The 24,682-nt window shown below is 44.5% G+C and overlaps 1 pseudogene; it reads left to right on the forward strand.

Moving 5' to 3' along the window:
• The first annotated feature begins 10,703 nt into the window (after nucleotides 1–10,703).
• Nucleotides 10,704–12,711, forward strand: LOC119562411 (annotated as a pseudogene).
• Nucleotides 12,712–24,682: the final 11,971 nt, after the last annotated feature.

A 24,682-nucleotide genomic window follows, 5' to 3' on the forward strand; every position in this document is an offset into this window, starting at 1 on the left:
TGATCAAGAATATATATACTTTATGGGGTCGGAAACGCTTCCTTCTGCCTGTTACATACTTTCCGACGAAGCTAGTATACCCTTTTACTCTACGAGTAACGGGTATAACAACATTTTGAGGTAAATACCAAATTTAGAAAGGCTCCCATAATTCACGGGAAATTACACAATCCTTATAAAAAGACAAGAAATATAGAACAATAGATAATGATCATTTTGAGGACACTTACAGAGGTCGAAAAATAAAACATTACAAGACAAACATCCAGAGACAAAAGAAAGTTAATAAAAGTACATATTAACAGGAGGACGCAGATCAAGACCCAGCGCTTTGACTTTCATCTTTCTGACATAAACGTTAATAATAAAGATGCCAATGGGTAACAACCAATTAATAGAAATTAACCCTATAAAATCATACAAAGGCTTTTTGTTATTTATGACCGACACAATCCACATCCCAGATAGTTTTGAATAACATTGTCTCACAATTAATATTAAAAAAACGGAAAAAACTTACAAAAATTTGCTATCACAAGCGTTTGGCTTTAAGGAAATAATACAGATTCAATATTTAACGGAAAAACTACAAAGAGAAATGAATGGGTTAAAAATTGTTAGGAGAAACAAAAAAAGATTAGCTAGTTTTGTAAGAACTGCTTACAAATATCTTTTTGGAACATTAGATAATAATGATAAAGAAGAATTAGAAGAAAAAATCAATGTAATAGCTCAAAACAGTGTACAGGTAAACGAACTAAATAATATAATCGATACAGTTAACAAAGGCATCGATATAATAAACAAGCATCTCGAATACAACGAAAACGAAAAAATTCTTGAATTATTGGTTTTTAATTTAGAACATTTCCCAGAATACATTGAAGACCTGAAAATGGGAATGCAGCTAGCAAGATTAGGAATATTCAATCCAAAGTTATTAAAACACGACTACTTGACAAACATTAATTCTGAGATACTTCTAAACATAAAGACCTCAACTTGGCTTAGGTCAGATTCAAACGAAATTTTAATTATATCCCACATACCCAGAGAAATAAAGAATCTTCCCATATACGAAATATTACCTTATCCAGATGAAAATAATAAAATATTACAAAATAACACCCAAAACAAATATTACGTATACCGAAACAGTTTGTATAACAAAGAAACAAAACAACCTGTCATCAACACATGTCTTTTAGGTCGTGTTAATCAAACAGATACTAGTTGCAGGTAAACAAAAACGCTATTAACTACCCAAATTAATTATGTCGAACCAAATATCATAGATACATGGAATTTGTCAAACACTATACTAAATCAAAATTGTATTAAAAATTAAATTGTAATTGAAGGAATCAATATGATCAAAATACACAATTGCTCAATTGCAATTAACGATTTATCCATAAGCAATTATAATTCTGACTACAAGAGTTATAAGAAATACCAAAACTATACCCCGAAATCACATAAATAACCATATGATTTTGTCTAAGTGATGGGGGAGTAACGTATCTGCACTGCGATTTCTCAACGGCCAAAACATAATCAAAGAAGTGGCGATCACATCATCCACATGCGATTGTGTCAACTAATGCACTAACAGTAAATTCTAAGACGCAAGCCGAGGTTTCATGCTAACCAATTCTGTAACATACAGTTAGTCTTTTTCCAACGTTCTAATAAAGAATAACCAATAAGAACGAAGAACGACTCATGTAAATATATATATATATAGAAAAATGTAATTATTAAATTTACTAAATTAATAATAAAAAAAACAAGGAAGAACGCTATAGTCGAGTACCTCGACTATCAGATACCCGTTACTCAGCTAAAGGGACCAAAGGGAAAAGTGAGATATGCAAGCAGCAAAGCGAGATTGAAATGCGCCACCTACCGGCGGTAGACAGACTTAAGGGTTATGGGCGTTAGAGTGGGCGTGGCACATTTTTTTTTTGGATCTATCGATAGGTATTGACGGGGCCAATACATTTCAGTTAAAATTTTTTATCTAGCATAAAAATTGTGGGCGCCACAGGTTTGGGCGGTTTGTGGGCGTTAGAGTGGGCGTGGCATATTCGCGTGATAAACTTGCGCTGCGTACAAGGCTACAGAGTCTATATCTGAGATCCCAATTCTCTAGCTTTGATAGTTTCCGAGATATCCACGTTCATATTTACGATTTTTTTAAGTTTGTAGGCGGTTTGTAGGCGTTAAAATGGCCGTGGCAAACTTGTTTTTGGGTCAATCGGGAGGTATTGATGCGAATAATAAATTTCAGTTAAAACATTTTTATTCTAGCATCAAAACTGTAGGAGCCACAGTTATGGGCGGTTTGTGGGCGTAAGAGTGGGCGTGACACTCTGCTGAAACAAACTTGCGCTGCGCAGGAGTCTCAGGAATCTGCATGCCTAATCTCAGTATTGTAGCTCTTATAGTTTCCGAGATCTCAGCGTTCATACGGACAGACGGACATGGCTAGATCGACTCGTCTAGTGATCCTGATCAAACGCTTCGGAAACGCTTCCTTCTGCCTGTTACATACTTTCCGACGAATCTAGTATACCCTTTTACTCTACGAGCAACGGGTATAATTACACTAAAATGTGTTATCTAATAAAAATGTATAAATATTCTTAAGCTGTAATTTTTTAAAAAACTAATAGTATATAAATAAAACAAGGAAGAACGCTACAGTCGAGTACCTCGACTATCAGATACCCGTTACTCAGCTTCAGGGACCAAAGGGAAATGGAGATATGCAAGCAGCAAGGCGAGATTTAAATACGCCACCTACCGGCGGTAGACAGATTTAAGCGTTATGGGCGTTAGAGTTCGCGTGGCAATATTTTTTTTGGATCAATCGATAGGTATTGCCGAGACCAATACATTTCAGTTAAAATTTTGTATCTAGCATGAAAATTGTGGGCGCCACAGGATTGGGCGGTTTGTGAGCGTTAGAGTGGGCGTGGCATATTCGCATGCCAAACTTGCGCTGCGTACAAGGCTACGGAATCTAAATCTGAAATCCCAATACTCTATCTTTGATAGTTTCCGAGATATTCGCGTTCATACTAACGATTTTTTGAAGTCTGTGGGCGGTTTGTGGGCGTTAAAGTGGGCGTGCAAAACTTTTTTTAATGTCAATCTATAGGTATTGATAAGAACAATTCATTTCAGTTTAAATTTTTACTCTAGCATCAAAACTGTAGGAGGCACAGTTTTGGGCGGCTTGTGGGCGTTAGAGTGGGCGTGGCACTCTACTGAAACAAACTTGCGCTGCGTAAGAAGCTCAGGAATCTGCACGTCAAATCTCAATAGCCTAGCTCTCATAGTTTCCGAGATCTCAGCGTTCATCCGGACAGACGGTCAGACGGACAGACGGACAGACGGACATGGCTAGATCGACTCGGCTAGTGATCCTGATCAAGAATATATATACTTTATGGGGTCGGAAACGCTTTCTTCTGCCTGTTACATACTTTCCGACGAATCTAGTATACCCTTTTACTCTAAGAGTAACGGGTATAAAAACAGAGGATTTTTTTTTATTAATGATTTGCCTGATAAAAAGGGTTACCTTGATAGGGTAAATCATGCAGTTTTCTGCATTCATTGTTTGATTTATATTATTAATGATAAAGATTTTAAACGCTGTGCCGCTGTTGACGTCAGCAGAGCAGTCGGCGCAGCCGTAGAAGACTGCCCACGAAAACGATCGTGCAACAAAGAGAGGCAGATACTCGGATATTTCCCTCTCTTTCTTGTCTTATAATCTGCCTGCACTCCGCGCTCGCAGAGACAAATTTCGGCCGGTCTGCTATTTTTTTTTTGCGTCTCTCCGTTATGTTCGGCTAGCGACTAATTTTCGGAGGAAAAATTTTCGTAGAGCAGCGACATGTGAATGCCCTAATATTTTAGGAGCATTATTGTGTATCGAAAATATACAACTTATATTGTTTTATAACTGTAAATTATTTGATTATAGTAAAATTAAGTAATTTGGATTTACTTATAATGTTATGTTTACTTATTATACATTTTTATTACAATATATTTTTTTAGTGTAATTATATAAAATTAGTCCGTTAAAATTGATTTCAATATTTAAAACATTAGTAGTATTAGTATTAAAATTTTTAAAAAATTCGTATTGTATTTTTTACTGAAGAAGTACAAATTATTTAGTCGGATATATTTCGCCTTAGAAAGGGTATAAGAGCAGTGGCACGCGCCAACAGCGAAGAGAAAACAAAGGAAATCGAGTAAAGGGGTGAGAAGAAGACTTGGTGCATTCTTTTTGAGTGATTGAAAGGGAAGCATCCATTTTAATTGTGCGCAGCAGAGTTACTTTAATCGTCTCTTTAAGTTAATATAATAAAGTCAGGTAAGTGCTACGTTAAGTTTAAGATGTTGTGCATTGATCTTAGTTTAAAGTACGTATATTTTGAAGGTATTCAATGGGTTCCGTTAGCCGAAAGTGGATGACGAAATGTTTTGTGGCAAAAAAAATCCCGCAAAGGGTTTACACACAGCTCTAAAAGGTAAATATACAAATAAACAAGTAAAACGCATTTTTTAATCATATCCCCATACATTTTTTAGGAGCGTTGGCCAAGGATTCGGAGGACCCGACAAAGGTTTAAGGAAAGCGATGACCAATGTAAAAAGCCAATAACGTAACATAAAACTAGGCTTACTATAATAATTGTCCTTTAACAGATAACCTAAATAACACTATTTAATTAAAATGAATTTAAAAGTAAATAAAATGTATGTATTTTAAATTCTATATTTTCATAAGTGAAAACTCATGGAAAAATTCTGATTTTCCCAAGTGATTTCACTTGGGACGTGTCACTTGGAAGTGATTTCACAAGTGAAAACTCATGGAAAAATTCTGATTTTCACAAGTGATTCACTTGGGACGTGTCACCAGCACGTGACAGGCCATACGAAAAATGAGTATAAGGAACAAGTGAAATCCCGTAGGACTTCGAAAAATTTTCATTTAAATTTTCACTTGTGAAAATGCGGACATCCCATACAATTTTCAGAGCGATCACAAGGGATTCAGTAGCAACTACAATTCAAGCGGATCAGTTGGAAAGTTATCTCAACTTGGACTTTACGGCATCACACCATTACGTCACCAGTACACCTGAGACACTTACTGGAGCACGTAAGCTTTTAAATCGGCAGATTTAACCCAGTTCACTTGTGATTTGATCTTTCGGACGCAAATAATACAATTAAAAAAAAGGAAAGTCTGGGTTTATCTATATATAAAGGTGTGATTTATTTAACCTATGTCGTAAAAGCTTCTCAGAACACGCAGGCTTGCTGTACCCCAGTTTTACATCAAAAGGTTTCGCAGTTACTCTAAAACGTTTGTAGGGTTTCAAAACTTGTCAAAGCTTCTCAAACGCATTTTCCTTACAGTTTGGCTGATCGTTCATCTCTTTGCAAACATGACCAAACCATCTGTAGAAGAACAGCTAGCTGCACTTAGGCGCAAAAGAACTCTGCTGCAACGAAACATGCAACGAACTTCGAATCGAGCGGTTGCAGACACAGCAATGGATGCTTCATCGGCAGAGTGTCACTTGGCCCTTTTGGAATCGCACTTTAGGCAATTGTGTCAAGTTCAACAGCAAATTGAAGAAATAGACTTCGAAGAAGATTCTCGCGATCAGTTTGAGGCAGATTTTATAGGAACAAAATCTACGCTTTTAAAACGTGCAAATGTTAGCAAGCGCATTGGCCCTGAAGACTCCGTCTTGATAAATTCCACATGCTTAGGGGCCAGTTCCCATAATCGATTACCTTCTGTAAAACTACCAAAATTTGACGGAAAATATGGGGAGTACAGCCGTTTTATTGCAGCCTTCAATCATATGGTTCATGATGATGTCTTACTGTCTGATATTGACAAGTTTACGTATCTACTCGGATGTCTTTCTGGTCCTGCATTGAGTGTAGTGGCTGCATTTCAAGTATCAGAAGAAAATTATAAAAAGGCATTGGAGCGCCTTAAGGAACGATACGATAAAAAAGTGTTGATCTTACTCGAACATGTATCTAGCCTTTTTGCCATTTCTCAAATGAAAAAATCTGATTCTTCATCCCTTCGAGAAATTTTAGACACAGTGGCAGCTTTGCGTGGTTCACTACTCTCTCTTGGCACCGAACAAAATGCATTTGAAGCCATTTTAATTCAGCTCGTTTTGCAAAAGGTTGATTCAGATTCAAAACATGCTTATGATCGAGGTCAGAACTATGAGCAGTTTCCAACTTGGGACAATTTCTACAACATATTAGGTAGTCATTGTCAGATTCTAGAATGCAGCGCAAAGCCAGGCCAGGAGTTCAGCAGTATGATAAGCGTTCAGAAAAACTAAATCACCCCCACAAAAAGGCATTCCTAACGGCTAGAGGGAGTTGTATAAAATGCGATTCTACAGATCACAATCTAGGATCGTGCCCTTCGTTCGTTGCACTTCCACATGAGAAGCGACATGCTTGGGTCAAACAGGCAGCGCTATGTTTAAACTGTCTTCATAAGGGCCACATCGCAGCTGACTGTCCTTCAAAATTTCGCTGTCGGACTTGTCGCGGGTTGCACCATTCTTCGTTACATCGCAGGAGTGAAACACAAGAAACTTCTCAATCAAATGTAGAACAGACAAACGAGCAACCTCGTTGCTCCACACAGGTAGTCGCATGTCTTTCTCGTAAATCAAATCGAGCTCTTATCCCAACCGCTATAGTTCTTATCCAGGATAAGTACGGAATGTTCCACCCGGCAAGGGCCTTGCTTGATTCTGGCTCGGAAATTAACTTTATCACAGATACTTTGGCCAACAAATTACAACTTCAGCGAAAGCGTCAACATTTTGAAGTTTCTGGTATAGGAGATGTTAGAGCAAAACTTCAGTTCTCAGTCTCGACGACCATACGCTCACGTTTGTCTGCTGACGAATGGTAATTGCAATTTGCTGTTACCAAGACAATAGCATTGACTCAACCCGCCACTCGAATAGAATCGTCAACGTGGTCAATCCCTGACGGAATAGATTTGGCTGACCCATTGTTTTTGAAACCACAAAAAATTGACATTTTACTAAGCACCCAGGAATTCTTCGAATTGCTCACTGGTGGAAAATTATCACTGGGGCCTGGGCTGCCATGCCTACTTAACACTACACTCGGATGGATTATTGTTGGACAAGTTGTTGACAATCCGCAATCTAGGGCGAGGGGTTATGTTCTTATGTGCAAAATCTCGCAGTCCGAACAGCTGAATGAAAATCTAAAAAGGTTTTGGGAAATCGAATCATTTCCAGAATCATCTCAAAACCAGTACACAACTGAAAAGGAACAATGTGATCGCCACTTCTGCAAAGACTCTGCTTTTCTCGAGAATGGGCGAGTTCAAGTTCGGCTTCCCTTTTCGAAATCTACCCAACAATTGGGAAGTTCAGTGGATATTGCCAATCAACGATTTTGGCAAATAGAGCGTCGCTTACAACGTTTACTCGATCAAAAAAAATGTATTCTGATTTCATGCAAGAATATATTGATCTGGGGCACATGCAACCTGTAGATAGTTTTGACCCAAACCAACCTCACTATGGAATCCCGCTTCACGCTGTACTGCGTCCAGACAGCTCAACAACAAAGTTGCGTGTAGTTTTTGACGCATCTGCGAAGTCGTCGACAGGAGTATCATTAAATAGCATTTTAATGGTTGGACCGACAGTTCAGCAAGACCTTATCTTAACCCTGCTTTCATTTAGGTTGTTAGGCATGCTGTAACAGCTGATATAACAAAAATGTATCGGCAATTCATTGTAGATCCCCATGACCGCAAGTTTCAGTTGATTTGGTGGAGGCACAACATTTCTGACCCGTTGAAATTATATCAGTTGAATACTGTCACGTATGGGCTTGCTTGTGCACCGTTTCTCGCCATCAGAAGTTTGCATTTCATAGCAGAGAAATATAGGAAAGAATTTTCGATAGGATCTGAAATTATATCTAAAGAGATGTATGTCGATGACCGCCTTACAGGAGCTGACTGCATTGAGGATTTAAAATTGAAGATTGATCAAGTTACTGGAATCTTATCTTGTGCCGGATTGGAGTTAGCCAAATGGAATTTTAGCAAGTTGGATGATAATATCAAAGAACATCGATTCAAGTTAGACAGCAAAGATATCACAAAAACCTTAGGAATGTCGTGGAGGCCACAGGTGGACGAATTTTGCTTTCGGTTCGATTTGCCAAAAACTAACGCTATGACGAAAAGGAACATTCTCTCAATTATTGCACGCTAATATGACATACTTGGCTTTTTAGGACCAGTGGTTATAAGATGCAAAATTTTTGCGAAGGAGCTGTGGATGAGTCATGTGGATTGGGACGAAATACTGCCTCAACAATTAATAGATCGTTGGCAATCTATTTATCCTGACTTGCACAATTTAAACCAAATCGCCATACCCCGATATGTAGGACTTTCCCCGAAACATGACTGCGAAATACATGGATTCGCAGATGCTTCACAGCGTGCATATGGCTGTTGTATATATCTGCGCTCACTTCAAAATGGATCAGTAGAATCGCATTTACTCATAGCAAAGTCAAAGGTTGCCCCAATTAAAGTCCTTTCTCTTCCACGATTAGAGCTATGTGCTGCATCAATTCTTTGTGATACGTGGAACAAAATAAAATATAAGTTCAGCAACATACAAAAGGTTGTTTTCTGGACAGACTCCAAAATCGTATTACACTGGATCACTATGCACTCTTCCCAATGAAATTGCTTTGTAGCCAATCGGATCTCAGGAATTCAAACTCAATCATCGAACATTTCTTGGCGTCATGTGCCAGGAAAAGAAAACCCGGCTGACATCATATCTCGTGGATGCAAGGTCAGCGAACTTCAAAATACAAGTTGGTTTACGAGGCCAACCTTTCTTAAGTTGGAAGAACATCTTTGGCCGCAGTCGTTGGACAAAATCGAAACCATAGATGCGGATTTGGAAATAAGAAAAATTTCATCATTCAAATGCACCAAATCTAAAGAAAACATCCTTGATCAAATTCTCAATCGAATCTCTTCGTATCATCGTGTTCTTCGAGTCACAGCTTACGTTTTGCGGGCGTTTAACAAGATCCCTGCAAGCAAAAACCTCTGCGTGTCGCAAGCGGTTGAAATGCCAGCAACTGAGTTACAGCACTCGTTCCTGTTTATTGTAGGACTTATTCAGCATCAAACGTATTGGAAGGAAATAGATTGTTTACAGAAAGGTAAAGTCCTCAGCGCAGATCTTCAAAGGCTGACACCTTTTCTGTCGGAATCAGCTATAGGAACTCGCACACTGATTCGTGTTGGCGGGCGTCTAGAAAATGCGCAAATCCCGGTAGAAGCCAAGTACCCTCTTTTACTGCCAAAAGATCACAAATTCAAATATAAATTCGTCGAATTTCTTCACCAAACTAACATGCACGCAGGGCCCAAGGCTCTAATCGGAATCCTGCGTCTCCAAGTATGGATCGTTAATTCTCGTCGACTAGTTAGCAAAGTGGTGCGCAACTGTGTCCACTGCTATCATTACAAGCCTCATTTGCTGGACCAGATCATGGGGACCGGTTGTCACTCACAAAACCCTTCGCTGTATCTGGAGTCGACCTGTGTGGTCCATTTCTGACGTCCTATCGCATTCGCGGAAAGGCTCCATACAAAACATATATGGCCGTCTTCGCTTGCTTTGCCACCAAAGCAGTACATGAAGAACTTGTATCTGATCTGTCAACTAATACCTTTATTCTCTGTTTAAAGCGCTTCATCGGGCGGAGAAGTCGGCCAAATCGGATATTCTGCGACAACGCAACCAACTTCGTTGGAACCCGCACTCAATTAGAGGAATTTAAAATGCAACTCTTCAGCCAGCAAGCGTTGAAGGACTTACAAATGTTCACCAATGGCGTGGAATTTAGCTTCATTCCACCCCGCGCACCACATTTTGGCGGCTTGTGGGAGGCGGCGGTAAAGTCCATGAAGTTTTTATTGGTAAAAAACACTGGTCACTCACATCTGACGTACGAGGAACTCCAAACTGTCGCAGTTGATGCTGAAGCAGTTGTCAACTCACGACCCCTCGCGCCTCTTTCAGAAGATCCAAACGATGGAGAAGCCCTCACTCCATCGCATTTTTTGGTCGGAACGTCTTTAAAGGCACTTCCAGAGCCAAGTTTAGAGGAATGCAACCTATCGCACTTGACACGTTGGCAACGGGTCACCCACATCAAGCAACAATTCTGGGATCTTTGGCGACGAGATTACCTGCACACCTTGCAGGCCCGCAGCTAGTGGCTCTCTCCAAAGGCGAACATAGTCCCGGGGCAGCTGGTCATGATCCATGAAGACAACGCTTCATCTCAGCAATGGCCCTTGGGACGCATTACCAATACTTGCTCTGGAGCGGACGGAAGAGTCCGAGTCGTCGATATTAAGACGGCAAAAGGAGTCATTCGTCGTCCAATTCGTAAGGTTGCGCACCTGCCTATCTCGGTTGTATCTTGAAAGATCGACCGTCCTTCCAACGGGCGGAGTATGTTCACGCTTGCCTCTTTATTTAAGTTGAAATTGTATGCTAAAAGATTACCCTCTATTGTAAAGCATTATGATCCACAATGAAAACGGTAAATCATAAGCTTTCTTGTTATGCACAGCCCAACCAAATGTATAACCAAAAGCAGAATACAGTCTCACACAGTACTTCGTGAAGTAAATATCATTGACTCCGTCGTTTTAATTTTTGGATCAAGCTCCGCCATCTGCACAGGGGCAGAGGCGGTGCAATAACAACAACCACTGGCGTTTGCACGAGGTCAAATTTTACCTTTGGCTGCCTCCCATTAGGTAAACCAGATTCGTCGGAAAGTATGTAACAGGCAGAAGGAAGCGTTTCCGACCCCATAAAGTATATATTTTCTTGATCATGCTCACTAGCCGAGTCGATCTAGCTATGTCCGTCTGTCCGTCTGTCCGTATGAACGATGAGATCTCGGAAACTATAAGAGCTACAATACTGGGATTAGGCATGCAGATTCCTGAGATTCCTGCGCAGCGTAAGTTTGTTTCAGCAGAGTGCCACGCCCACTCTAACGCCCACAAACAGCCCAAAACTGTGGCTCCTACAGTTTTAATGCTAGAATAAAAATTTTAACTGAAATTTATTGTTCTCATCAATATCTATCGATTGACTAAAAAAAAGTTTGCCACGCCCACTTTAACGCCCACAAACCGCCCACAAACTTCAAAAAATCGTAAGTATGAACGTCGATATCTCGGAAACTATCAAAGATAGAGAATTGAGATCTCAGATTTAGCTTCCGTTGCTTTGTACGCAGCGCAATTTTGCTACGCGAATATGCCACGCCCACTATAACGCCCACAAACCGCCCAAGCCTGTGGCGCCCACAATTTTTATGCTAGATAAAAAAAAAATTTTAACTGAAATGTATTGGTCTCGTCAATACCTATCGACTGATTCAAAAAGAAATTTGCCACGCCTACTCTAACGCCCATAAAGCTTAAATCTGTCTACCGCTGGTAGGTGGCGCATTTAAATCTCGCTTTGCTGCTTGCATATCTCCATTTCCCTTTGGTCCTTTAAGCTGAGTAACGGGTATCTGATAGTCGAGGTACTCGACTATAGCGTTCTCCCGTGTTTTATCTGTAATTATTGAAGCTATTGGTGAATTAAACCAAACTTCATTGCGAAAAATAATGGCTTTTTCTTCTATTAATCATTTTAAATGAATATTAAGATCTTTAATAATTAGTGAATCTATTTGATTAATCTACTATTTATTTTATTCATTTTTATCTTTTATTTTAACTTTTATATTTAGTATTTTTAGATTATTTCATTTAAATCAATTATTTAATTTTAATAATTTTAAAATTTTCATTACTTATAAAGTTTTTATCTCTAGGGGGACTACCTCCATTTTTAGGATTTTTACCTAAATGATTAGTAATTCAACAATAAACATTATGTAATCAATATTTTTTATTAACATTAATAATAATATCAACTTTAATTACACTATTATACCCATTACTCGTAGAGTAAAAGGGTATACTAGATTCGTCGGAAAGTATGTAACAGGCAGAAGGAAGCGGGTCTGACCCCATAAAGTATATAAATATATTTATATATCTACATGTATATAAATATAAATATATTTATATATGTATATGTATATAAATATAAATATATTTATATATGTATATGTATATAAATATATAATATATAAATATATTTGTATATATTTATTTTAACTTTTATATTTAGTATTTTTATATTATTTCATTTAAATCAATTATTTTCTTGATTTGTTTATAGACAAATTTTAAAATTTTCATTACTTATAAATTTTTTATCTCTAGGGGGACTACCTCCACTTTTAGGATTTTTACCTAAATGATTAGTAATTCAACAATTAACATTATGTAATCAATATTTTTTATTAACATTAATAATAATATCAACTTTAATTACGTTATTTTTTTTTTTACGAATTTGTTATTCAGCTTTTATACTAAATTTTTTCGAAAATAATTGAGTAATAGAAAAAAATATAAATAGTAATAACACTTATTTATATTTAATTAAACATTTTTTTTCATTTTTATACCCTTGCAGAGGGTATATTGATTTCAGTCAGAAGTTTGCAACACAGTGAAGCAGACGTTTCCGACCCCATAAAGTATATATATTCTTGATCAGCATGACTAGACGAGTCGATCTAGCCATGTCCGTCTGTCCGTCCGTTTCTACGCAAACTAGTCTCTCAGTTTTAAAGCTATCGGGCTGAAACTTTCCCAAACGTCTTATATCTTTTGCAGGTAGTATATAAGTCGGAACCAGCCGGATCGGACAACTATATCTTATAGCTCCCATAGGAATAATCGGAAAAAAAATTTACAAAATTGTGTCTTTGGTGTTTTTTAACATATAACCTCCTTGCCTTGGAAATAACATTTTTTAATTAGTTTTGAATTTCGAATTATATTATATCAAAATCGGAAGACTATATCATATAGCTGCCATAGGAACGATCGTAAAATCGGTGGGAAAATAATATGAAACAAATTATAGCTTCGGTGTTTTTTGACATATTATCTTATGCTATTGGAAATATCATTTTTTGTGTTTTTAAATTTAATAATTATAGCTGCAAGGGTATATAAGCTTCGGCTTGCCGAAGCTAACTTCCTTTCTTGTTTAGATTATTCTTAATTTCTTTATTTTTTTATATTCTAAGGTTTTTAGTTAACCAAACTTAAAGTCTTCAAAGCTGTAAGTAAAAGGTGTTCCTTTAAACCGTAGTAAAATTTTACTCCTTCAAAATTTCAGTTTGATGTCATTATTGACTATAAAACCAATTTAATTGATTTGATTAAGAAGAATATACCTTTTATAAATAGATTTACAATCTATCGTCTAAACTTCAGCCACTTAATCCAATCGCGACAATGTAATTTTTTTCTATAAATCATAAACGTATTGGAACTCTATACTTTATTTTTGGAGCTCGAGCCGGAATAGTGGGAACACCTCTAAGAATTTCAATTCGAGCTGAATTAGGTCACCCAGGAGCATTAATTGGGGATGATCAAGTTTATAACGTAATTGTTACTGCACATGCTTTCATTATAATTACACCCGATACTCGTAGAGTAAACGGGTATACTGGATTCGTCGGAAAGTATGTAACAGGCAGAAGGAAGCGTTTCCGACCATGTTCAGGCCCACTGTCTGGCGAATCTGGACCCCGGCCCCGCTATCCAACTGCACCGCTCTCCCGCTCTCCCGCTCTGTTCCCAGCTTTCCTCCGTGAAGTCTCCGCTGCGCTTTGGAGCGCGGAACTGAGCTTAGACTTAAGTAGTCCGGGGTTGCACCCCCGGCCTATTGTACAATGTGAACTTTTGCGTAACTACTTTTCGGTCAAGGGGCACTTCGCGTATCGAGTGGTTTTCTCCCCTACAGCCTAGACGCAGATCGCCGCATCCGACGCCCGCCAGCCGCAGCAGCAGCAAGCCGCCGAAGACCAGCGCATCAGTTACCGCCGACGCCGCCAGTTCCCGCCATCGCCTCCCACGTCATTCTACCAGCGCCGACAGTACCCCGTACATAGAAATATCTACATACATTCACATATAATTTTAACTCCACCATCCCGTTCCGACTAATTAAAGTTTTCCGTCGGCCATCCGGTTAAAAATAATAAAAAAAAAACAAGGAAGAACGCTATAGTCGAGTACCTCGACTATCAGATACCCGTTAAATGGAAAATGGAGATATGCAAGCAGCAAAGCGAGATTGAAATGCGCCACCTACCGGCCATAGACAGATTTAAGCGATGTGGGCGTAAGAGTGGGCGTGGCAAAATTTTTGGATCAATCGATAGGTATTGACGAGTGTGCCGCTCCACTGCCGAGATGTGGCACTTCTTCTTCCGGTCCAAAGTTCACGGGAGAGTCCAAGGTCCGGTGGAGTTCCGTTATCCGCTTTTGCACACGGGACTCTTGCCTTGCCCGCGAAGTCGCCATTCTCTCTCGATCTCCATCCTTGGTCTCCAAACTCTTTCGTTCTCCATCCTTGGTCTCCAAACTCTTTCGTTCTCCATCCAAGTCTCCAAACTCTCTCGCTCTGCATCCTTGGTCTCCAAACTCTCTCGATCTCTATCCAAGTCTCCAAACTCTCCTCGCCGCGCCGTTACTACGCGAATTCGCCGCGTATCTGGTAAGTGGCCGGCCATCTGCTGCTGCTTCTATTTGTGGGGAGTTGAGTTTCTACAGCGCTGGTCATCCTCCTCGTAGCAACTTGAATCTCCCGCGCCGATATTTTTCCTGACTCCACTGGGACATCGATACTCATGGGCTATCGATCCCCAGCTCGCTTCTCATTGCTGCGTTCTACTCCTTATATTGGTTCCTCCGCCTGGTCACACCATTCGTGCGTGATCGATGTTTATTCACAAACCGATACCGACGGTGCGGCGTTGCCACCTGCTCGTTGCGATATTTCCGATATTACCATTTTCGTGTACCCATCGATCGCACTATCGTCTAGTGCCAATCGATCGCCTATCGAGGCGCCCCCTTCCCTGGCTCGTGGTGATTTTGCAACTTCCTCCTTTCTCGTCCTCTCTCGCCCTTCACTTGTCCTCTGTTGGCTGCCTCTGACTCCATCTTGGCAACTTTCGAGAGCGGGTGCGGAGAGGACTTCGCATTTGCTTCGCAACCGGGTCAGCAGGTAAGTATCATGGTGTTCGTTTCTGCTTCCTGCATTAAGCCCCTTTGAATTTCAGGTTGCTGGTGCGGCCCATGCATGCTCCATTTCTTCCAGCCACATCCCCAATCAAACCCTTGGCCCCGTGGGAAATCATTGTTTGTGTTTTTTTTCTTCCTTTTTTTGACTGTTTATTTTACTGCGCGAACACCCGGATGCCCGCGACTCCGAGCCTCATCCGGTACCTTCGTCCGCCTTCGTTGACCAGGACGCAACGCCTGCCGCCCTTCCGCCGTGCCATCGCGACCGCGGGTGCCTCCTCGATTCCCTCCGGCCATTCGCTCCTAGCGATCTCGCGCCAACCGCCTTCCTCCGGGACCGATACCTGCCGCATGAACTGCGGCCGCGGGCGCGTAGCTCCGGGCGTCAAAGTCTGCCGCCGCAACGGGAGTCTTTGGGTGGCCGGTGGCTCGGGCCACACCCAAGGTCCTTTTCCAGCGATTCCGCCTCCCCTGTCGTTGCCGTCGTCGACGGTGTTGGCGGGCCCGTGCTCGGTGTCGGCGGGACCCAAGCATCCTGCCGGCCTCTCGTCCGGGGATCCCGAGGATTCACCTAGGGGACCCCCTCCTCCCATATCCTGGGCTCCTCCCTCGTCGGTACCGTCCCGGGCCCCTCTGGCCACTTCCATACCACTGTCTGCTGCCGCCACCGCACGCTCTCGGCCACGAATGCCCGCGTGCTGTGGCTTACGTGCGCGGCCGGCACCTCTGTCCGCACCACCGTCTGCTCCTCCCCCTGTGCCTGGTGGACTGCCTCCTCGTTCGGTTGCGGCTGCGGCTGCGCGGTCGATTCTTCGGATTGCGGTTGCGCGTCCGGTCGCTCTGGCTCGGCGTATCGCGGCGTGGGTGGCCGGGCCGGCCTCCATGGCGGCGTGGCCAACGGGGCTCCTCCGTCGCTGTCTCGGGCCTCGTTCGTGAACCACTCCCCCTCGTAGAGGGGAGTGGGTGGCACCTCCGAGAGCCACCGCGGAGGGGATGGCGCGCAGGGCTCGTCCCCATCCTCGCTCTTCCGTCCCGGACTGGGCTCCTCGGTCGCGAACCTGAGGGTGAGTGAAACCTCCCACGAGTCCTCCACCGGTTCCTCCCATAGTCGTCGCTCCCCCTCCTCCGCCTCCTGCAGACGGGCATGCCATCGCGCCGCCGCCGCTTCGTGGTCCTGCCTCAGCCGGACCTGCCAACGCGCCTCCTCCTCCGTCGACCTCTGTTGCTCCTCGTCCGACGGCTCCCGGTCGCGGAACCGTTTCCGAGTTTCCTCGGTGGCCCGGCAGACAGCCTCTGCGTGGCCCCTCGGGAGTTCCGCTCCTTCGACGTCCGTCGTCGCTCTCCGGAGGCGCCACTCCCTTTCTTCGACGACGGGATCGCCGACCACCTCCACGTCGCTGTCCGAGCTCGCTGCGGGTTCTGGTGCGGAGTCCTCGGCGTGGGTCCGCTCCAGGGCCAGCCGCGGAGCTCGGGTAGGCCGGGTCTCCGACCATCCTTGCCCCGGGCGGGGGCCCTGTAGGGCCGCCATTCTCCTGCGCGCTTCGGATCTTGTGACGCGTGTGCTCATCTTGGTTTCCTGACTTGTAATGCTCGACCTTCGCCAGGCTCCCCATACATGAAACCTCGGTTGCGCGCCTTCCTCTTTGCCCGATACCGTTATGTCCTTTCTTTGGGGCGCTCGCTCTTTTACGGCACAGCTCTCTTTGCTGTGCCGTCTTCCCCCTTTCTTCGTAAACCACAAATATTGTACTCCCTCAGATCACCGTGGCACTCTGGATGCTGCGGTTCGTTGTTCCTCTCAGTTCCGTAACCAACTTGTTTGAGACCCTAGCTTGATCTCCCTTGGTGAGTATCCTTGGAAGTTTTCCTTGGGCCTACACCTTGCTTCGGGGCGTTCCTGGGTGGTATCCTTGGGGTATCCTTGGGGCATTATTGGGGTATCCTTGAGGTGTCCTTCGAGTACCATTGGCGTGTCCTTGGGGTATTCTCTGGGTGTCCTTCGGGTATTATTGGGGTATCCTCTGGGTGTCCTTCGGGTATCCTTGGGGTATCGTTGGGCTATCCTTTGGGCTGTCCTTTGGGTATTGTTGGGGTATCCTACCTGTTTGAAATTATGTGCTTTTGCTACTGTTGTTGTCGACCTCGGATGACTCTGGCAAATGCCCGACGCTGAATCCTGTTGCCTTTCGGGTGGATCCCTACACGTTACCCGTATCCGTGTGCCGTTTTGTAAATGTCCCTTCCGCCTGGCGTAATCGCGGATGTCTCTGGCAAATGCCCAACGCTGAATCCTGTTGCCTTTCGGGTGGATCCCTACACGTTACCCGTATTCTTATGTCGTTTTGATAGTGTCCCTTCCGCCTGGCGTAATCGCGGATGACACTGGCAACTGCCCGACGCTGAATATTGTTGCCTTGCGGTCGGGATCACCATCCACCCTTATCCACGTCCTTGCGATCTATCCTTGTAACTGTCCTTTCTGCGTGGCGTGTGGATGACTCTCGCTTAGGCCTGACGCATAATCCTGTGGCCTCGCAGTCTGGATCAATGTGCAATCCTTATCCATGTCCTTGTGTATCCTTATGGTTGATCTTTCTGCGTGGCGTGTGGATGACTCTCGCTTAGGCCTGACGCATAATCCTGTGGCCTCGCAGTCTGGATCAACGTGAAGTCCTTATCCATGTGCTTGTGCTATCCTGATTGTCCTTTCCGTGTGGCGTATGGATGACTCTCGCTTCGGCCTGACGCCTAATCCTGTCGCCGTACCTGTCGTTTGACATCTGACGTTTCTTGCTTGCTTGAGCTCGCCAACGTAAACTGTCCTTTCTTTCTTCGACTGTGTGTGGCGAATTTCGCAGATCACTGGAGAGGCGAAATCTACAACCTGGTAAGGGCCATCGTAACTCGGAGCTAGTTTTGCAGCGAATCCTTCAGCCGCTTTGGGCAGGTGATGCGGTGAACTGTTGCCTGATACCCATCTCAGCCAGAAAACTCTTGAAGATACGGCTTGAAAACTGCACTCCGTTGTCCGCTATGACCACCTTCGGGACCCCGTACCTTGCGATTAGGCGCTCCCTAAACGCCTTTTTGAGCGACTCTGCTGTCGCACTGCGCAGGGGCACCAGTTCCGTTCATTTCGAAAATCTGTCTATCATGACCAGCAGCATCTGGTTCCCGTGCTTAGATCTTGGTAGGGTTCCAACGAAGTCTACACATACCGTGGCCCATGGTTCCTCCGGCACTTGGGTCAACATCTTCCCGGCCGCCTGCATCTGATTGGGGTTAAACCGCATGCAAATCTCGCATTTTCTTACGTGGGCTCGAGCGTCTCTATGCATGCCTGGCCAGTAGTATCGGGCTGCCAACCGTGCAATTGTCCTCCGGCTTCTTACGTGTCCCGCAGGGCCATGTGGTCGGTTATATGGCCTGAGCTTCCGGATCGCCCAGACGATCGCCAAGCACTCTTTCTCCGTTGTTGAATAGTTATTTTCCGCGCTGTTCAGTGCTCGGCTCGAATAGGTGATTACTCTTTCGCTCTTTTCGGTGTCCTGGGTCAGTATCGCTCCTATGCCGTAGTCGCTAGCGTCTGTTTGCAGGATGAAAGTTCTATTGAAGTCCGGGCATGCTAGCTCCGGATCTGCCACGAGTATTGCCTTTACTTCCTCAAACGCAATCTGGTGCTCTGGTATCCACTCCCACTTACTGTCTTTGTGCAACAGGTCATTCAGGGGTTTGACGATTCTGGAAAAATCTGGTACAAATCGGCGGTACCACGACGCTACTCCTTGGTATTGCCGGAGCTCTCTGACGATCGATGGCGGTTCCAGTTCGGCGATGGCGGCTACTTTCTCTGGATCTGTTCCTATTCCCTCGCTAGTCACTCGATGTCCCAGGTACAGCAGTTCCTTCTTAAAGAATTGACATTTTTCTGGGTTCAGCCTCAGGTTTGCCTCCGTTAGACGCCGGAACACTTCCCTCAGGTTTTTTTTGTGTTCTTCCAGCGTGCGACCGATCACTATTATGTCATCCTGGTAAGCGAATGCGTGAGGTGACATCTCGGGGCCAATTACTTGGTCCAAGACTCGCTGAAACGTTGCCGACGCCGAGTGAAGTCCGAACGGCATTACCCTCCATTGGAACAGACCTTTGCCTGGTACCGTAATCGCCGAATATTGCCTGCTACTCTCTTCCAGTGGGATCTGCCAGTATCCATTCTTCAGGTCAAAACTGCTGATGTACCGCGCTTCCCTTAGTTGATCTAGGATGTAGTTTATGCGGGGCATTGGGTAGGCATCCTTCACTGACTTCGCGTTGATCTGCCTGAAGTCGACACACATTCTCCACTTGCCTGTTTTCTTTTTCACCATCACGATGGGGGAGCTGTATGGGCTCTTTGAATGCTCTATGAACCCCATTTGGAGAAGCTAGTCCACCTTTGCGTTGATTTCCCCTTGAATTTTCGGGTTCTTGGGGTAGTATCTCTGCTAGATTGGCTTGTCATCCTTCATTTTGATCTGGTGTTCTGCCATATTCGATGTTCCCGTCATTGTACTGAAGTCTGCCAGCTCTGCTTCAAGGAACGCTGTAATATTGTACAACTCGTTTACTTGTTGAACGACTGCTACTAATAGCTTCTCCTCGAGCCATCCATTGTGTCGGTTCCTGGCTGGTATTATTATCTCGTGTCCAGCACACCTTATCTCGGTTCCGACTTGTTTCAGGAAGTTCCATCCCAACACTAATGGATCCACTACTCCGGGTAAAATCAACAGGCTCATGGTCACTTGTTTGTTGCCGAATTTGACCTCCACCTCGAGCTGCGCATCAATTCCGCCGCACCTTCCATCTGCAACAATATTGTCCGCCAATTCTTCGCTAACGAAGCTTGCCGTTGCTCCGGTGTCGATTGTGGCTTTGTAGCTGTTCCCACCAATTATCACAGCTGCGGACAACTGCTGCTTCTCCTCGATTAGCTTGCCCGTTAGTTTGGAGAGGTGGCATTGTGCGATCCCCGCTCGCCTCTCTGCGGCTGAGATCACTGGCCATTTCCCGATCGTTGGCAGCAATCGACGCTCCTGACACCCACCTTGCCGCATATCCAGCAAAGTAACAGCCGCTGGTTTCGACATCCTCTAGCCCAGTGTCCGTTCCCACCGCATTTCCGACAGGCCTCCTGCGGGTCTCTGATATGGGTGGCATCTTGTGGCCTCTGTGTGTTGCTTGGCGGCCTCCACAAGGTATTGTTTGGCTGTCTCTGTTGCTTTGGGGGTGGTGTCCAATGGCCTCCGCGTGGTGCGTCTGTTGCCTGCTGTCGACTGGCTTGGTGTGGTGTTGGCCATTGGTCGTTTCCTCGTGTGTCCTGGTTATCTAACTCCTCGCATCTCCTGCATGTCACCTGTGTTGGTGACGCCAACTTGGTCTTTGAGAACTTGTTCTCCTGTGCGAAAACTTCCCGTCCCTTTTCAAGTTCTTCGTACTCATCGGCTGGGATCATTAGCGTGTCCAGGTCCGACACTTTGTACGCTCTTAAGAAAATCCGTAGGCTTGGGGTGCAGTTCTCTTTAATGCATCTGCATGTCGATCATGTAGTCCTTGAACGACTCGTTGAAGCCTTGCTTCCGTTGCCGGACCTGGTCCGCCAGCCTGGTGAAGAAATCTCTTGGCAGAAAATAGGTATGGAAGCTTTCTATGAACTCTGGCCAGGTTCTCCATTGCTTGTTGTTGGCGATGAACCATTTCAAAGCCCTTCTGTTCGTACCCAAAGGTACTCAACATGACCACACCCAACAAATCAAGCAGTAGCCAAGTTGGGAACAGTACCACGCGCTCAGTAGCACTCACTGCAGATGAGAATTGCTGTCAGAATGTTATATGTCCCACTTACTCACCGTTTCACCAACTCAACGGCACACTGAATCGCCAATGCAGTCAGCACATTTTGCAGTGTCAGCCGAGCCAACTACGCAAACTGCTACCATAATCATAATTCCCTGGCCTACTTTAGAATATAGCTTACTTCACTAATCATTACACTAAACTTCCGTGTTCCAAGTAGTATATAATAATGTATCGAATTAAGAATAAATCAGTTATCAACACACTTCATAACTCCGCGGTTCTACTTCCTACCTCTGGGAATAGGGCTCGTAATATCTCAACTAGCAGCTAACCACGTTAGCTCAACCTCAGAGCAGCTCAGCATCGCCTGTGGTCCGGATTCACAGTAACCATCGTTACTATTGCCGCGACGCGATCGCTCTGCAAGTGTCTACTTTGGTTAGGCACAAACATTGGTGACCCCGACGTGATCCTTTACCAACAAAGGATCACACTTCAGCAACCCCCTTTCTACCAAAAGCTGAACCTCTGACTGGTGAGAAGACCCGTTAAGTTCACTACATCCACCCGCCCTGGAAATCCTAGCTCATCCAGCTTCACAGGATACGCTTCGTCATCCAGCGTCACAGGATCGTCAGCTCAATCCAGCTTCACAGGATACGCTTCTTCTTCCAGCGTCACAGGATTGTCAGCTTAATCCAGCTTCACAGGATACGCATTTTCTTCCAGCGTCACAGGAACTCAGCTTAATCCAGCTTCACAGGATACTCAGCTTCATCCAGCTTCACAGGACACACAGCTTTATCCGGCTTCACAGGATTCTTTGTTTCCAAGACACACAACATGTCTACTTCATTCATAGAGGAAACAAGTCACACAAGAATCGATTTACAGAATCGATTACTATACACCCAAAACGAGCTGCAAGGGAAAATCCAAAAGCTCATTAAGAATTATGGCAAGGATTCTGTCAACCGACAACACCGAGACGGCTATTATTCCGCTAAGCTAACTTAGTTAAACGATCTCTGGCAGCAGTTTTGCGACCTAGATGAAGAAAGCAAACGGCAAAGTGAGATTTCACTCGATGAAGAAGGGATTCATTCAACGAACGTAGCATTGATGGATCAAAAAAAAAAGAGCCTGAAGATATATGTAGCCAATCAAAAACTAGCGACACTGACTCGTCCGATCGAGAATCAACCGATACATATAATGGTTCATTGCAGCTGACTGAACTTTATACTGCAAGAGAAAAACCAATTATTATAGAACCGACTTCTCATCAATTTAAAACCAACAAAAAGCCTGACTTTTGTTCAACATTTCTAAACTTAACCAAGAAATATCTTAGTTTTGTTGCAGAAGGTTCACATACCATATAAGTGCCAAATGATCAAGTAATACAAGGTCACAATTTCAGTCCCCACGGTAATGTCAATTTTATCGCAAAGGGGAGTGTTAAGCAGCATCAAGAAGATGTGAAGGACCTGAATCACAAACAGGAACCGCCGCAGTTGAAGGAAAGATCCTCCTCGGTCAAAGATTTGTTAGGTGCTTTCTATACAATTCGGCCAAGGGCTGACCGACATCACGCCTTAATTGAGGGTACCCCTCAATGAGGGGAGAATGTTCGTACACAAAGGTACTCAACATGACCACACCCATCAGTAGCTCTCACTGCAGATGAGAATTGCTGATCAGCATGTTATATGTCTCACTAACTCACCGTTTCACCGATTTAACGGCACACTGACTCGCCAATGCAGTCAGCACATTTTGCAGTGTCAGCCGAGCCAACTACGCAAACTGCTATCATAATCATAATTCCCAGGCCTACTTTAGAATATAGCTTACTTCACTAATCATTACACTAAACTTCCGTGTTCCAAGTAGTATATAATAATGTATCGAATGAAGAATAAATCAGTTATCAACACACCTCATAACTCCGCGGTTCTATTTTCTACCTCTGGGAATAGGGCTCGTAATACACTATCTCAACTAGCAGCTAACCACGTTAGCTCAACCTCAGAGCAGCTCAGCATCGCCTGTGGTTCGGCATCGCAGTAACCATCGTTACTATTGCCGCGAAGCGATCGTCCTGCAAGTGTCTACTTTGGTTAGGCACAAACACATTCCTTTTAGCAACTCCGGCATCGCTCGAGGGATCATATCAAGATCCAAGCCGTACGTGTTGGCGGACCATTCTACCTGCTCAAATGGTTTTTCCGCCCCGTCGAACCTGAACGACCATTCGCGGACCTGTTTAGCGACCTTTGCATAGTCCGACTGGCTTGGTCTCGGGGTCACCGCTGCTGTTTTCTTATCTTGGCTTGATTCTATCCAGTGGGCCTCTTGTTGCATGTTGTCAATGCTCAGGCTTGCCACCAGGTTGTCCCCTTCAGCGTTCGTTAACGTAATGCTTGGGCCGGCTCAGTCGTGGTATGTCGCCTCCAGCTCGGCCCAGATGTCGACGAGTTGTGGATCGTTCTCTGTTTCTGAGTAGTATTTCGATAGTGCCTTCCTCATGTCGTCTAGCCTGCCCTCCAGGGCGACATTAAGCCTCTGTGCGACATGGGCGAAGTCCTCCTTCTTGAGGCGGTAAATCCACTTCATTCCCATTTTTATTGTGCTGTTCTCACTGTTGGGACAATCTCGTTGGGCGCCAGATGTAACGAACTGATATTTGTGGTCTGCTCGCTACGAGATTCGTGCGGCTAGCTCAGAAGATTGTGTGTTCGTCCCACCAAATTTATATGACGTGACAAAGGGTTCAAATGGTAACAGTGGGATTTATTCTCGTGGTATTAGTACAGCGGGTGCGTGGCTGGGCTGGCTTCGGTATCTCCTTGCTCTGGATCCGCCGGCTGCTGGTGCTCCTCTTTCTGGCTTGTCGACGCGTTGACTCGACTTCCGCTGGCTCCTGTGTCTCGGGACGCTCGTAGTGGCCGCCTCTGCTCGCTTGCCGACGCGCTGCCTCGGTGTCGCTTGTTGCGCCTTAGACTCGCAGAGAGGTTGGCCTTATGGGCTTAGGGAAGCGTCACCGTTCTCAGACTAGGGTGAACAAGCCTTGCTCTCCAGGCCGACGCCTTTCAAGGCAATACCTGTCCCTTGCTCTGTCCCGGACAATCCCGCTAGGTTCTTGCTCAGATCGGGCTGACAGTCAAGGCTACCGCCAGGAAGCTGCCTAGCAGTTCACTTTGCTTTACGCCTAGCGCAGACGAACGTTCCACCCGGCTTCACCCTAATGCTTGACGTCCGCGACGCTCCTGCGCTCCCCAATGAGCTCCGCGCGGCGATGGTAACGTGGCTGCCGGAAATGTCTGCTGGTGTCGCTGCCGATGTCCTCTGCGCAGTCTCCTGACCAGTAGCTTGGCGTTCTGGCACTCGGGGAGTTGGGCAGTTGCTGTTCGGGAACTTCGCCGATAATCGCAGGGCTCTCCAGGCGAACGCTTCTTGAAACCGCAAATCGAT

This window comes from Drosophila subpulchrella, unplaced genomic scaffold (assembly GCF_014743375.2).
Source record: "Drosophila subpulchrella strain 33 F10 #4 breed RU33 unplaced genomic scaffold, RU_Dsub_v1.1 Primary Assembly Seq44, whole genome shotgun sequence".
In the NCBI taxonomy this organism is placed as follows: Eukaryota; Metazoa; Arthropoda; class Insecta; order Diptera; family Drosophilidae; genus Drosophila; species Drosophila subpulchrella.